Source organism: Apodemus sylvaticus, chromosome 16 (assembly GCF_947179515.1).
Source record: "Apodemus sylvaticus chromosome 16, mApoSyl1.1, whole genome shotgun sequence".
NCBI lineage: Eukaryota > Metazoa > Chordata > Mammalia > Rodentia > Muridae > Apodemus > Apodemus sylvaticus.
This window is the reverse complement of record NC_067487.1, coordinates 74,746,272-74,761,803: the sequence shown is the minus strand read 5'-3', so window position 1 is coordinate 74,761,803 and position 15,532 is coordinate 74,746,272. Positions and strand designations below refer to the sequence as shown.

The following is a 15,532-nucleotide window of genomic DNA, read 5'->3' as shown; positions in this document are numbered from 1 at the left end:
GAATCTGCTCTGTAGTACTCCCACCTTAATGCATTCCAGCAGTTTATTAATGGGGGGAGACGTTAGTTTAGGCCAATTTAAAGCCCTGGATCTGGGCTTGAAAGGTATCTGAGCAGCCCATCAGTTTCCTCACTCTCATTCCCCAGTAGCCAGGGTCAAGTGCCAAGGGATATGGGGGAGGTGGGTATCTTTCCCTTATGTACAGGAGATGTATGGCATGACGAGCTCTACCATGCTTGTACCTTCAGTGTGGGCTACTTGCAAGAGTGGTCTAAGGACAGAATAAACTCTCCTCCTCTCACATTCCCCAAGGCATCCTTCCCAGATGCCAAAGGGAGGAGCCAGTTCTGCCCAGCTTTCACACATCAACAATTCCCTGAGCAGCAACCTTGACCAGGAATGTTCACCAACCATTTTTTCATAAATTATTTGCTCATCCTTTTGGCATCTTGTGTTTCTGAGTGTGTGGGGTCATCACAGAACTGGTCTCAGGAGTGCTATGACCCACCCATGCATTATGGCAATAGGCACTGCTCATCTTTTGCCTGGTCTACCCTGGAATGGTGGTTATCTCAGATTAGCTCTGGTCCCCATGGTTCTTGCCTGGTAGTCATCAATGGCTTGCTTATCACCAGGCCTGCTACTGGGCTGCCTGTGTGTCCTCATATGGGGATCATCTCTTTTTCTCATTCCTGTGTGGAACTTAGTACCCCAGGCCTAGTACTTCTACTTTCAAGACAGCTTCCTTTGTGAGCCCTTGGCACCAGACTGGTGTCCATCTCAGGGTTGCTTTATTTTTAAGGGAATGTTAGGCTGCTATTCCTTTAGATATCCATAGGGCAGAACACTGAGGTAGACATGGTCATTCTCCTCTTTGCTTCCTACTTACAGAGATGTGTCAGAGCTGCCACATCCACACCTCTAGGGACAGAAAATGTTCTTTAAATATAACTTTTGTATTTATTGTGCCAAAACACTAAGTAGTTGTATTTGCACTGTTTGCTGAGGTAATCTAGAAAATATTATTATTTTAGCCTTAGAATTTGAAATTTCTTTAAATGTACTTTGCAAAACTTGAAAATAAAAGCAAAAATTTGTATGAAGACCTTATTTTTTTGATTTTATAAGCTTGATAAGAAATTCCTAGGTATCAAAATCAAACCATTTTTCTCCATTTTAGATGGAAATGAAACACTCCAATTTGAGACCATAAAAAGTACATTTCAGAATCTCCTCGTTTAGCAATAGATAATAAATTAACATATTTTATTTGCATGTCACTGCTAGAATAATGTATAAAACTATAAAGGTTTTTTATTTGGGGGTTTCCAGGGGAAATAAAGAAAGGGGATAACATATCAAATGTAAATAAATAAAATATCCAATAAAAAAAAAGGTGAAGCAACAATGCTGCAATATGCCAGTTATGGGTACCATTCTAGATTGTATACCTCTTAGTACTGTCTTGTTTGGTGTGAGCAACTGCTACAACCAAGGTGCCAACTGGACCAAATAAATCATATTTCTAATTTCTTATTCTGGTGCTAGAATCTTTTGAGTCCATGGATTAAAATGAAAAAGAAAAAACTGAAAATAATTTTTTTAGAGGACTCAACTAGTCTCTGCAGAAAAAATATATTTCTCCATTTTTATTCTAATTTCTACATTGTCATATTATATTTCAAGACTTAATAATTTTTCATACCTGTGTAGCTAACTCAAATTAAAAATTTAATTTTTATTATCCTTGCAACATCAGTGGAGCCACTTTATGAATATCTATCTCCATTTTTAAAGATCAATTAATAGTTATCATGGTATATTTATTAGAAAGAAGCAGAAATTAAGTAAATTGATCCAAACTACTTGTACTTTGTAAGTATTATTTCACATAATTTTATGAGTAAATAAGTTTCTTGTGACAAATACCTAAAAGAATATATTAAAAAGAAAATTTATATTCTCATTAGTGCTTTCACAGTGTTTATTTTAGGGTGGATTTGTCTAATTACTGCAAGCCTCTATTTTTAAATAGCACATAAAACACAGTAATTTCACTTAAGATGAACTATATATCTATAACTTTAATTTTTTCAAAGCGTATATTTAATGGTGGTTTTCTAATGATTTAATCTCCCTTCTAGCCTACCATACACCAAAGGAAATGAAAAAGAAAGAATATGTTTATAAATGGTTCTTTGGACCAAATGCCATCTCTACAGTCTAACAATCAGCAATTCAATTCACAGGTCAGCAATGGCAGCTCAATACACTCCCAAACACTTCATGGATATACCAGCAGTTCAGTTTGGTACTGTGGGGACAACAACATTGGTGGCACCTGAGGAACATCCAGGTCTCAGCCAAATCAGTTTGAGTCATCAAGAGGGATCAGAGCCTACGGTACTGCCAGGATTTCTCAGCTGTGCCTCTTTCAGGAAGGTAAGATCAGCAAAGCTGTCAGACCAAGAAGCTTTGCACAGCTAGCTCTGTAAATAAGCCTAGCCTCCATTATTGTCCTTTGTGTCCTTTTTATACTCCCTCCAAACATCACATATCCTTCACAAGCCTTGCCTCAGCAAGTGAGTTTGTCCCAGCTAACATCACTTTGCCAATAGATCCAAGTCCGTGGAAGAAGATACAGCACACCCCCAGAAGTTTGCATGCATTTCTCTCTATGGAGTCACAACAAATTAGCGAAGAATATGTCATCACATGACCTTTTACATACTTGCTTTTGCAGAACATTCTTTCAACTGTGTCTACTCCAGTAAAATGTTTCTTCCCTTGTTTGCCCCAGCAAAACACCATCCAACAAAATTTACTTCCCAAAGAACCCTAAGTTTCCACATCATATATCATTTGAACAGAAATCAAGCATGGTTAGAAAGTCAGCAGGATCGTCAGAGCCTTCATCTACATGAATGAACTACATCCTGAGCATCTCAACTCATGGATGGCAGCCACACCTTGAATAGATTGCAGCATAGTATGCTTCAATGTATATGAATACAATTTTTATATAAATAATATTCCTCAATGCCATATTTTCATAATGCTCATTTTGTTAAACACACTGATTCACTCCCTTTGATTCCATTAACGAGCAAGTAAGCTTTCCTGATGACAAAATTTGTGAGATTTCAGGAAGTCCATGGAGAATGTGAAGAGCATTCCATTTTACTTTTTACATTTTAAAACAAGTGCAGACAACTGGAACACTCAAGATTTTGCTAAACTATTTTTGGATGGGAATGCATTTTGGGATGCTGGGAAATAGCATGCACTAAATACTGAACTGGGATTTTCTGGTGTGTTTTCAAAAGTGGAAACTCTTCCAAGAATGACAAAATAAGCATGGCTGTGTCTATTACTCTCTAGTATCTGGTGCCAGATTGTGTGACTGGAGGACAGATTCCTATAATTAGAACATGGTTTAATTTCTAACAGTTTCAAGTATGTTTCTTTTAATATAATCAAAAGACTCGGAACATTGATAGGACATATGGGTTAATAAAGTGCTTGCATTATCTGCTTAACTGAGGAAATACAAATTATGCACTATTAGCTATTAGCATGACTTATATTTTTATTTATAGTTTGATTATTTCAGAAAGGGTCACATGAAACACAGGCTAGACTGGAACTCACCTCACATATCTGAAGATCACTTTGAACTCCTTCTTCTCCCTACTCTACAGTATGGTTATGAGATTATTAGCATATGCTGTCACATTGAATGAGAGATCTTTAATGATAATATTCCCACAATATTAGTATAGCATAGTTTCAATACTGAAATAATATTTGTTTCCCTTATGTCATTTTAGTATGAGTAATTTGTTTAATTTCATTGATAATTCATCAGTATCATTGCCATAGCATCAATTTTAATGAATTTTTTTGAAATTAGTTTGGATGTTGTACACTTTCATAAAATTTTTTACTGAAAATCAGTAGTAATTTGATGTTCAACTCAAATATAGTATAGCTGTTTAAGTTAAATAGTCTTGTCAGTGTGTGGAGTGAAATTTATAACAGCATAGACTTTCACAAAAGAGAGGTATTAATCTCAAGGGTATATAGCACTCATAGACAGATTAAAGTCAATTGCTTTAAAAGACTAATTGTTCCCTCAATAGTGTACAGGGCTCTTAACTGGGATATGGCTCATCAACCACGCAGAGGAATGATATCAAGTTAGTAAAACAGCCTAGCATGAACAGTTATTGGTCTTTAATTGTCCAATTGTATATGAATTGTTTAAGTATATTTGTTATTAGCAAATATGATAGTCCAAAGGAGAAAAATTTTGAAAACTTTAGGGAAAGACAATGACAAAGACAATCACCTCAGCATGTCTGTGTATCATGTGCATCCACAGGGTACAGAGCCAGGAAAGGATTGTCACAATTTTGAAGTTCTGAACCAGTTCTAGCTACAGAGTGAGAACCTGTTCAAGAAAAAAAAATTAACAGACATTAGTAAAAAAAAAAAAAAAAACAAAAACAACTATATTGACTTAAAAAGTAAATAAACATAATTTATTATTTGAAAAGCAACATGTATCATTTTTTTTAAAGATTTATTTATTTATTATATGTAGGTACACTGTAGCTATTTTCAGACACACCAGCAAAGGACATCAGATCTCATTACGGATGGCTGTGAGCCACCATGTGGTTGCTGGGATTTGAACTCAGGACCTTCAGAAGAACAATCGATGCTCTTAACCACTGAGCCATCTCTCCAGCCCCATGTATCGTTTTTTTAATCACATATCCTAAATGATAAATAGACAACAGTACTTAAGTTGGTAAGTAATTTATTTAAGGAAAGAAGAGAACTATAGCAAAAACAAGTTAATAACAATTAAATGAAAAATATAAAAGAGCAATAAATATATCGCGAATACTAATGTTTGGAGAGATTGAAAAGAATTAGAGAATATCGCTGAAAATAGTTTACATGGACAACAGTTTGCTCTTGATCTACTACATGAGCATGATACTATAAATAAGATTCATTTTGTTTGGTATCATAGAGTTTTATTATTATCACATTAATAAAGACTGAATCACAGATAATCACTTACCTCATGAAAATGTTTTAATGATGAAAAAACTCAAATAGAAACGATAAATTTTTAAAGTCACATTTTTTGTGTAACTTATTAGGTACTATCAACCATACTAGGAATATGTGAAGATTTCTACAATAATGATCTTCAGGTATTGACACTCAAGGAAGTTTATAGATACAAGGCATCTTTCTGTTATTCACCAAAAGTTTAAGTCATAGAAAACATTAAATTTTTATGCTTGCATCTTATGCAACTCTTACTCAAAAATAATGCTATGGAGCATGGAAAAATGAAGGTAAAGCATGTTTGCATAATTTGTCAATGACATATAGGCTGAAATGTTTTGAAAAACACAGTTAAAATTATTAGGGTTAAAACTAAATCTATGAGCACATTTGATTTTATAAACAAAAGTATTATTACAAATAATCCAATGAGGTTTGTCCACATGCATTTCCATAAACATATTCAATGAATATATATTTCAAAACAATTTTACATTTGTAAAACATAATGAATCATGTAAATTTCATACAAACCTGTGCTTATATATATGTATATATATGTATATATATATATGTGTGTGTGTGTGTGTGTGTGTTTAAATTAGTATAAAATGAAAAAATTTGTTGTCAGCACTGATAAGTATTGATATATATTTTTCTTCCTGAAAATTCAACTTTTATTAAGCAGTTTTTTACATGTACATGAAGTGAGCTTATTTTTTCAGTTTTTCTTTTATCAAAATAGATTTCCACTCCTCTATTCCACTCAACTAGGTTTTCTGCATTTCCTCTCTTATCTTGATCCACATCATTTCTAACTCTCCATTAGAAAAGCAAACAGACAACCAAACAATAACAAAAAGCAGGCTTCTCAGAGATAAAAAGCATAACAAAATAAAATAAAGTAAGATAAAATAAAACCCATCATTTTGAAATTGGACCAGCCAAGCTAAAAGAGAATCCTTAAACGAAGGCATTCATATCAGAGAATCCCTTGTTCACACATTTATGACTTGAAAAAAAAGTACTGTGCGAGAAGCTATAGTATATCTTATATGGAACTGGTGCAGACCTATAGAGGTCCATAGCCCTGTACATTCTGCTTCAGTCTCTGTGAGTTCATATAAGCTTTGTTCAGTTTGCTCAGAAGTCTTTATTCTCTATGCATGTATGCATGTATGTATGTATGTATGTATGTATGTATATATGTCTGTATGTGTATATACATATATATGTGTATATATACACACACACACACATATACATATACACACACACTCTCTCTCCCCTATTCCCATATTCCTGCTTAGGCTTTCATTGGGTTATCTGAGTTTTGAGGGGGGATATGATAGAGGCATCCAATTTACAGCTGTGTGTTTCAAGTTTTCTATTCTTGAATGATATCTTGTTGTGAGTTTCTGTGGCTCTTCCCATCTGCTGTAGGAAGAAAATTCTCTGATGATGGCCAAATAAGACTGATCTATGTGTATAGCAGAATATAATTAGGAGTCATTTTATTGGTACATCTATCTATCTATCTATATACTTATCTATTTTTCTATGATATATCTATATCTATCTAAACATCATCTATTTATATATTTATATCTATTTCTCTATCAATCCTCTCTATTTACTATCTTTCTATCTATAAACTAGATACATAGGATATAGAGATAGATGGAGATGGGGGTGGGGATGGTAGTGGGGATGGGATGGGGATGGCAATAGAGATGGAGATGGAGATGGAGATGGAGATGGAGACAGAGAGAGCAGTAGTATTTGTTTTACCAAGGTCTCTGTACTATCTAGACTCTGGTTCTTGGTCACTCAAGCAGTGTCTGGTATAGGTTCCACCTCATGGAGTAGGCTTTAAGTCCAATTGGACATTGGTTGGTAACTCCCAAAGGCTTTGTGCTGTTATTGCCCTAGTATATTTTACAGGCAGGACAGATTGCAGATCAAAGGTACTATGAAAAGTTGTTTTTTGTTTTTTTTTTTTCTCTTTTGGTAGTCCACAAAGAACCTTTCCTTAGAGACACTAGAATATGGGTGAAGGTCCTATGTATATACTAGCTAGAGTTCTCTACATTTAGTGAGTTGTGTGGACTTTGTCTTCAGCAATTGGGGATTTGATATCAATTTGTAGAAAACAGCCTATATCTGGGAACAACTTGGGTTGTTTGGGAATTTTATTAGCAATCTTTTGGCTGACAGTTCATTTTGAGCAAATCATTCCTATACCTGGAATCTTCATTTGGTATGAAAAGATGTTCATTAGTGGTTACGTCTACCTTATTTTTAGAGATTTTTATGAGTATGGATTTATATCCTATAGGAAGTTTCCACTGTACTCTTAACATTGCTCAAATGCTTCTCATAATGCTATTCAGTTCTAGCTCTCTCTCCTGTCATTCTCCCTCTCAGTCCTATCTCCCTCTCCCTTTCCATACGACCTTTCCATTTTCCCCTTTCTCAGATATAGTCCACCCATCACACATATTTATTTTATTTTTCCAGAGGATCCATGCCCCTCCATCCCTTCCTATATGTCTAATTTCATTGAGTATTATTCAGATTGTAGTTTATTTATGATTTATTTATGATATAAATTTATATAAATAGGGTATGTATCTTCTTATATGTGGATATTATGATTAATATCCATATTATGGCTAATATCCACATATAAGAAGATACATACCCTATTATTTTTGAGTCTAGGTTATTGCACTTGGATGTTTGTTTGTCTGTTGTTATTGTCCTATTATAATTTACTATTTTCATACACTTGACTGCAAATTTCATGAGGTTATTTTTAAGAGCTGAATAATACTCCATTTTGTAAAAGTATCATAAATAGATTATTCATTTATCAGTGAGCGGTCATTTAGGTTGCAGGACTTGACTATTATGAATGAACATGGTTGAGTAAATGGCCTTGACATAACATGGAACAAAATTTGGGCATATGCCCAAGAGTTTTATAGATGGATCTGTTTTTTGGAAAAGCATGTTCTGTTATTGAAAAAGGAAGTAAAACATTTTATGATAAAATTGAAGATTTTTCTGATGAAAATAGAAGAAAATTTCCTCTGATGAGGAAAATATTTCTGATGAAATAGAAGAGATATATAGAAAAACATGTTAAAATTAACAATTTTCATGGAAAATTAAAGAATAGAGTGGCAGAGATAAAAACATTGCTAAATTAATTGAAAAATGAAATAGAAACATTTTATGATAGAATTGAAGATTTATGTGGAAAATATTTCTGATAAAATTGTAGAGAATGCAGAAAAACATGTTAAAAATTGAAGATTATCATGGAAAATTTTATATAGATATAAACATGGTAGGCAGAAAAGTATTCCTAAGTTGAATGAAAGTGGAAATATAAACATTTCTGATAAAGTTGAAGATTTACATGGAAAATATTTCTGATAAAATTGTAGAAATATATAGAAAAACATGTTAAAATTGGATACTTCATGGATAATTATACAGATAAAATGGTAGAAACAAAGGAATTAATTGAAGGTGGAATTAAAAATATTTAGTGATAAAATCAGAGATTTACGTAGAAAACATTTCTGATAAAATAGAAGAAATATATAGAAAAACATGTTAAAATTGAAGATTATCTTAAAAAATAATGGAGATAAAATGGTAGACATAAAAACATTACTAAATTGACTGAAAGAGGAATTACAATCATTTTCTGACAAAATTGAAGATTTACATGAAAAATATTTCTGTTAGTGTATGTCATTTTTTGGGGGAATTGAGTCCATTGATGTTGAGAGATATTAAGGAATAGTGATTGTTGCTTCCTGTTATTTTTGATGCTATTTTTATGTTTGTGTGGGTATTTTCTTTTGGGTTTGTTGGAAGATTACTTTCTTGCTTTTTCTAGGGTGTAGTATCCCTCCTTGTGTTGGCGTTTTTCATCTATTATCCTTCACAGGACTGGATTTATGGACAGATACTGTGTAAATTTGATATTATCATGAAATATCTTGGTTTCTCCATCTATGGTGATAGAAAGTCATAAAGCTTGTAACTCAAATCATCCAGGAAATCCAGAACACAATGAAAAGACCAAACCTAAGGATTATAGGCATAGAAGACAGCATAAATTTCCAACTTAAAGGGCCAGTAAATATCTTCAACAAAATTATAGAAGAAAACCTCCCTAGCCTAAGGAAAGAGATGCCCATGAACACACAAGTTTCCTACAGAACTCAAAACAGACTGGAACAGAGGGAAATTCCTCCTGTCAGATAATAATCAAAACTCCAAATGCACTAAACAAAGAAAGAATATTAATAGCAGTAAGTTAAAAAGGGCAACTTATAAAACAGACATATCAGAATTATCCCAGACTTCTCACCAGAGACAATGAAAGCGACAAGATCAGTCGGGCGTTGGTGGTGCATGCCTGTAATCCCAACACTCTGGGAGTCAAAGGCAGGCAGATTTCTGAGTTCGAGACCAGCCTAGTCTAAAGAGTGAGTTCCAGGACAGTCAGGGCTATACAGAGAAACCCTGTCTCGAAAAAAAACCAAATCCATAAAACCAAATACAGACCCTAAGGGAACACAAATGCCAGCCCAAACTACTATACCTAGATGGATCTTGATATAGATGATAAACTACCATACAGATTTCCTTAGTAGCTATAAAAACTTACATTCCTGCCATCAACTGGGGAATGTTACCCTTGTTCCATATTTTTATCTGCATGCTCTGTCATTTGTATTGATTATCCTAGCCATTCTGAAAAGTATAAAATGGAGTATAACTTGAGATCAGGAACACTGAAATCTTCTGAAGTTCTTTTATGGATCAGAATTGTTATAGCTATCCTAGGTTTTATATTGTATAGGTTTCCATATAAAGGTGAGAACTGTCCTTTGAGGATCGGTGAAAAAAATATTCAGGACTCTTTTAATATTACTTTTATTTTATTCTTTTACAGTCCAATAGTTACCACCCCCTGTTCTATGCTCCCACAGTTCCTCATACATTCCACCTCCCCCTGTCTCCAAGAGGATGTGTCCCCCTACACTCCAGGCAACCTACTCCTAGAGACCTCAAGTCTCTGGAGGGTTAGGCAAGTCTCCCACTGAGCTCAGGACAGGTAGTCCTCAGCTATATATGTGTTAGGGCTTCAGCCCAGCTCCTGTATTCTATCTGGTTGCTGTCTCAGTGTCCGGGAAACTCCCACGGGTCTGGGTGAGTTGAGACTACTGGTCTTCCTATGGGGTCACTTTCCTTCTAAGCTGGAGCCGGCCTTTCCCTAATTCAACAACAGGAGTAAAATAGTTGGGTGTATTGGCTTCTGTCTCAGTAAGCTGGTTGTTGGGTCTTTTGGAGGGCAGCCATGCTAGGCTCCTGACTCTAAGCACACCATAGCTTCAGTGATTTGTTATGAGTCAAGTCTTATAGCCTCAACTTGAGATGGATTCCAAGTTGGCCCTGTCACTGGACCACCTTTCCCTCCATCTCTTCTCCATTTTTGTCCCTGCACAGAAAGACAGGGACATTTCTGCTTCAGGATTTTTGACTGTGGAATTGCAACTTCATTCCTCCACTTGATGCCCTGTCTTTCTACTGGAGGTGACCTCTATGCGTTCCTTTTCCCTACTGCTTGCGTTTCATCTAAGGTCCCTTCCCTTTGAGTTCTGAGAGTCTCTCAACTCCCAGGTCACTGAAACCTTCTAGAGGGTCCTCCACCTCCCACCCTGCAAAGTTGTATATTTCCATTTATTTTGCTGGCCCTCAGGGAATTTTTCCTATCTTCTCCCCACCACATATCTAATCTTATTCCTGTTTTTCCCTTATCTTGCCCAGATCCACTGAGATCCTTCCATCCCTCTTCCCCTGTAATTGCTTTCTTCTTCCACTCAAGTGTGATTGAGGAATCCTTACTTGTGCCCTTATCTTGGGCTTGTTATCTTTCCTGTGTTCTGTAGATTAAATCTTTAGTACTCTGTACTTTTTTTTTTTGCTAAAAAACACTTATTAGTGAGCAAATACCATGGTTCTGAGTTACCTCACTCAGGATGACAGTTGTGAAGTTGCAATTCCACAGTCAAAAACCCTGAAGCAGAAATGTCCCCGTCTTTCTGTGCAGGGACAAAAATGGAGAAGAGATGGAGGGAAAGGTGGTCCAGTGACAGGGCCAACTTGGAATCCATCTCATTTACCTGCAAAACTCATTTTGATGGGGGACTGCATTAAATCTATTTATTGCTTTTGGTAGGATGGCCATTTTTAACATGTTAATCCTATTTATCATGAACATGGAATCACTTTCCAGCTTTTGATATCTTCATCATTTCTTTCTTCAAAGACTTGAAAATTTATCATGTAAGACTTTAACTTTGGTTAATGCTACCTCAGGACAGTTTATTTTGTTTGAGACTATTGTAAAGGTATTTTTTTTTTTCTGATTTCTTTCTTAATTTGGCATTTGTATATAGGAAGGCTAATGAGTTTATGGAGTTAATCTTGTATCTAGTCCCTTTGCAGAAGATGTTTTAAAACAGTAGGTTTTTTCTGGAATAATTTTTGGGTCACTTATGGCAACTATTATATTATTTGTAAATGAAGATACTTGACTTACTTCTTTTCAGTTTGCATTCTCTTAATCTTACTAAATTGTCTTAATGATTGAGTTAAGACTTCAAATACTATATTGCATATATATGAATCGAGACTTAATAATCTCATTTTGTTGCCAATTTTAGTGGAATTGCTTAGAACTCACTGTTCCAGATAATATTGACTATGCTGACCTTGTTGAAAGCTGCCTTTACAATGTTGTGTGTCCCTTTTATCCATAATATATAATGAACTTTTTATAATGATGTAGTATTATATTTGGATAAAGACCTTTTCTACATGTTATGACATAATTACATGGTTTACATTTTTAATTGTGTTTATGGAGTGGGTTACATTTATTGAAACAGCTCTGCATCTCTGGAATAAAGCTTGCTTGATTGGGATCAATGGTCTTTTAACTGGTTCTTGGATACTGTATGCAAATATTTTATTGAGTATTTTTTAAATCTATGTTCATAAAACTTGCTCTGTAATTTTGTTCCTTTTTCAGGATTTCATGAGATTTGCATGTCAGAATGAAACAAAATATTTCTATTTCATTTTTATAGAATAATTTGAGGAATAGTAGCATTAACTGTTCCTAGAATGTATGGTAAAATTCTGGTAAAAATCATCTCACCCTGGGCTTTTGTTGACCCAGAGTTTTAATTAATTCTTCTTGACTATGACTAGATCTGTTAATATTGCTTATCTGATATTTATTTAAGTTCAGTAAGAGGGATGTATTGGGAAAATATACATTTCTTCTAGTTATCCAATTTAAGAGAGTACAGGTTTTTAAAGTATGTCCTTATGCTTTTCTGGATTTGGGATCTGTTGTTATGTGTACATCCCTCCTTCTAAATTTCTGACTTTATTACTTGGATGTTGTCTATCTATAACTTTTTCTTAAACTTGGATAAGAGTTTGTCAGTCTTATTAATTTTTTAAAACAATCAATTTTTGCTTAAATTTCTTGTATATTTTTTTATGTTTCTATTTTACTGATTTCAGCCCTGAATTTGAATATTTCTTGCCATCTTCTTTGGGTGAAATTTCATCTTCTTTTGGGTGTTATTAGTTTACTTATATGACATCTCTCTAGTGTTTTTATATAAGCACTTATAGTTATGAAATTGCCATTAAGAATTACTTTCAGTGTGTTCCAGGAGTTTGAGTATGGTGTGTATTAATTTTCACTGAATTGTAGGCAATCTAAGTTTTTTTCAGTATATATATATTGACCATTTTTCATTCAACAGAGTTGTTAACTTTTTATAAGTTTGTAAGTTGTTCTTTCTGTTTTTTTAAATATCAGTTTTAATCTCTTATGGTCTGAAAAATTTAATGGTGATATTTCAAATTATTTTACTGTTGAGACTTGTTTGTGTCAGAATTTTATGGTCAATTTTAAAGAAAGTTTCATGAAATGCAGAGAATATTCCTTTGTGTTAGGAAGAAATGTTCTAAATATCTGTTAGGCCCATTTGGCTTATAATCTCTATTAGATATAGTATTTATTTGTTTAGTTTTTGTCTAGGGTAACTGGTCTATTGGTGAAAGTGGGTTTTAAAGTCTGCAGTTATTAGTATTTAAGGATTCGTATGTGTTTTTAATTGGAGTAATATTTTATTTTTGCTTGGTCGGTTTTAATTTATTTGTTCTTGTTTTTCTAAACACGGGTGCCCTTGTGTTTGGTGCATAAAATTTAAGAATTGAATTTCATCTTGGTGCAATTTTCCTTTGATGACTATTCAGTGTCTTTCCCTATCTCTTCCAATTAATTTTTGTTGGAAGTCTAATTTTTATATATTAGAATGGATATAACAGAATTTTTCTTAGTTGCATCTGCTTATAATATCTTTTTCTAGCCCTTACCCTGAAGTAATGTATATCTATGATGTTCAGGTGTGCTTCTTCGATACAACAAAGAATGAATACTGCTTTTCACATACAATTTGTAAGTCTATTTATTGGGAAGTTGAAATCATTGATATGTGAGACATTAAGGATCAGTGATTGTTGATTTCTATGGAATCATTTATTCCATTTGTTTTCATGGTTATAGTTAACATCCTTACTTGTTTGTTTGTTTTTTTTTTCTCTAATTTTCTTCCTTAGGGCTGGAATTTTACATAGATGTTTTAAATTTGACTTTATTGTGGAATACCTTATTTTTCCACCTATAATGAGTGAGAGTTTCCGCTATAATAGTCTTGCCTGCCATCTGTGGTCTCTAAGATTTTGTAGCACTTCTTTCAAGGACATTTTGGCCTTCAGAGTCTCCATTGAGAAATCAGGTATAATTTTAGTTAGCCTACATTCATGTTTCTTGGATTTTTTCCCTTGTAGCTTTTAATAGTCTTTCTTTGATCTATACATTTAGTGATTGACTATTATGTAGCTAGGAGAATTTATTTTCTCTTCTAATCTATTTGACATTCTGCATGTTCCTTATACCCTTTTAGGTACCTCTATCTTTAAGTGAATAAAATTTTCTTCTATGATTTTGTTGAAATGTTTTCTGGTCTTTTGATCAGAGTTTCTTCTTTTTCTGTTCTTATTTTTCTTAGATATGGTCTTTTCATTCTGTTCCAGATTTCTTGGATATGTTTTTATTAGGTTTAGATTTAACACTTTCATTAATGGAGGGATCCATTTATTCTATCACATCTTTCATTGATGAGACTATTCATTCCATCCCTTGTAATCTATTGTCTCTGTACATTTTATTTGACATTCCAAAGTTTTCAATTCCAGCATTCACTCAGTGTTATTTATTCTACATCACTATGTGACTACTGAACTCTTTTATTAAAATTTTGCACATTGTTCATATGTCTTTCTCTCGTATTTAATGTGTTTATTTATTTTCTCATACTGTGAGTGTTTTCCTGGATTTCTTTACAGGGTTTACAAATTCTGAAGGTAGCCTACCTGGATTTTTGGTTGACTTTGCCTGTTGGTTAGCATGTGTTGTTTATTAGAATTGGGGATTAAGATAAAGACTGTTGGTTAGTGGGTGTTGTTTATTAGAATTTGGGGTTAAGATAAAGACATGGGTAAGGAAAAGAGGTTATGAGGGGATGATCTGTGGGAGGCATAGGAAAGAGGATCAGGGACTAATAGTAGGCTGTCATTCATGTTCTTTTGCAGAGGTAAAATAAAACAGAGGGATTTGGAGGAGAGGAGAGAGTGAGAAAGATCTGCAGCTGGCTTACCTGTCTCTTGGCCTTCTACATATGTATATTCCCAATAAATATTTGTTGCTTTTTGAAGCTGGGGTAATGGAATTGCTTTGGGGATAATTAATTTGAGAGAAACAGTCTTTCTGGTCCACTGTGTATGTGTTCTGAGGACCACAGCAAAGGAAGGATGTGGCAGTTTTCTCTTACTTAGCTTTGAATGAGACTGCACGGTTTTGATCTGGAGATACAGATAGAGATTTGAAGGCGGTTTACCTAATTTTTTGAAAGATCCAGCGACAGCCTTTAATACACCACTCTTACTGCATTTGATAGTTTTATATTAATTTTCACTCTTATATGATGAACAGAAACTTAACCAGAAATTAGAATATATTAAATTTGCCCAGTGAAAAAGAGGATGCAACTAGCATCCTCAGTTAAAAGTCTTCAAGGTAACCTACTATTGCATATTAAACTTGTACTTAAATTATTTTTATAATGAGTATGCCACTGGATATTGAAAGCAGCAAGATGTGAAATTCAGGCCATATTCTTTCTCTATTTAAAGTAACATTTAAAATCTATAGCAAACCAACCTATTGTTTATTTCTTCAACTTAGGTACCTTTGTATCCTCTTTTGGAG

General features: G+C 34.0%; 1 non-coding gene across 1 annotated transcript; it reads right to left on the bottom strand.

Moving 5' to 3' along the window:
- Nucleotides 1-804: 804 nt before the first annotated feature.
- LOC127667152 (small nucleolar RNA SNORA17) lies at nt 805-932 on the bottom strand. Its single transcript, XR_007973808.1, has one exon. It is a non-coding gene; the product is annotated as a small nucleolar RNA SNORA17 (small nucleolar RNA).
- Between the last annotated feature and the right edge of the window lie 14,600 nt (nt 933-15,532).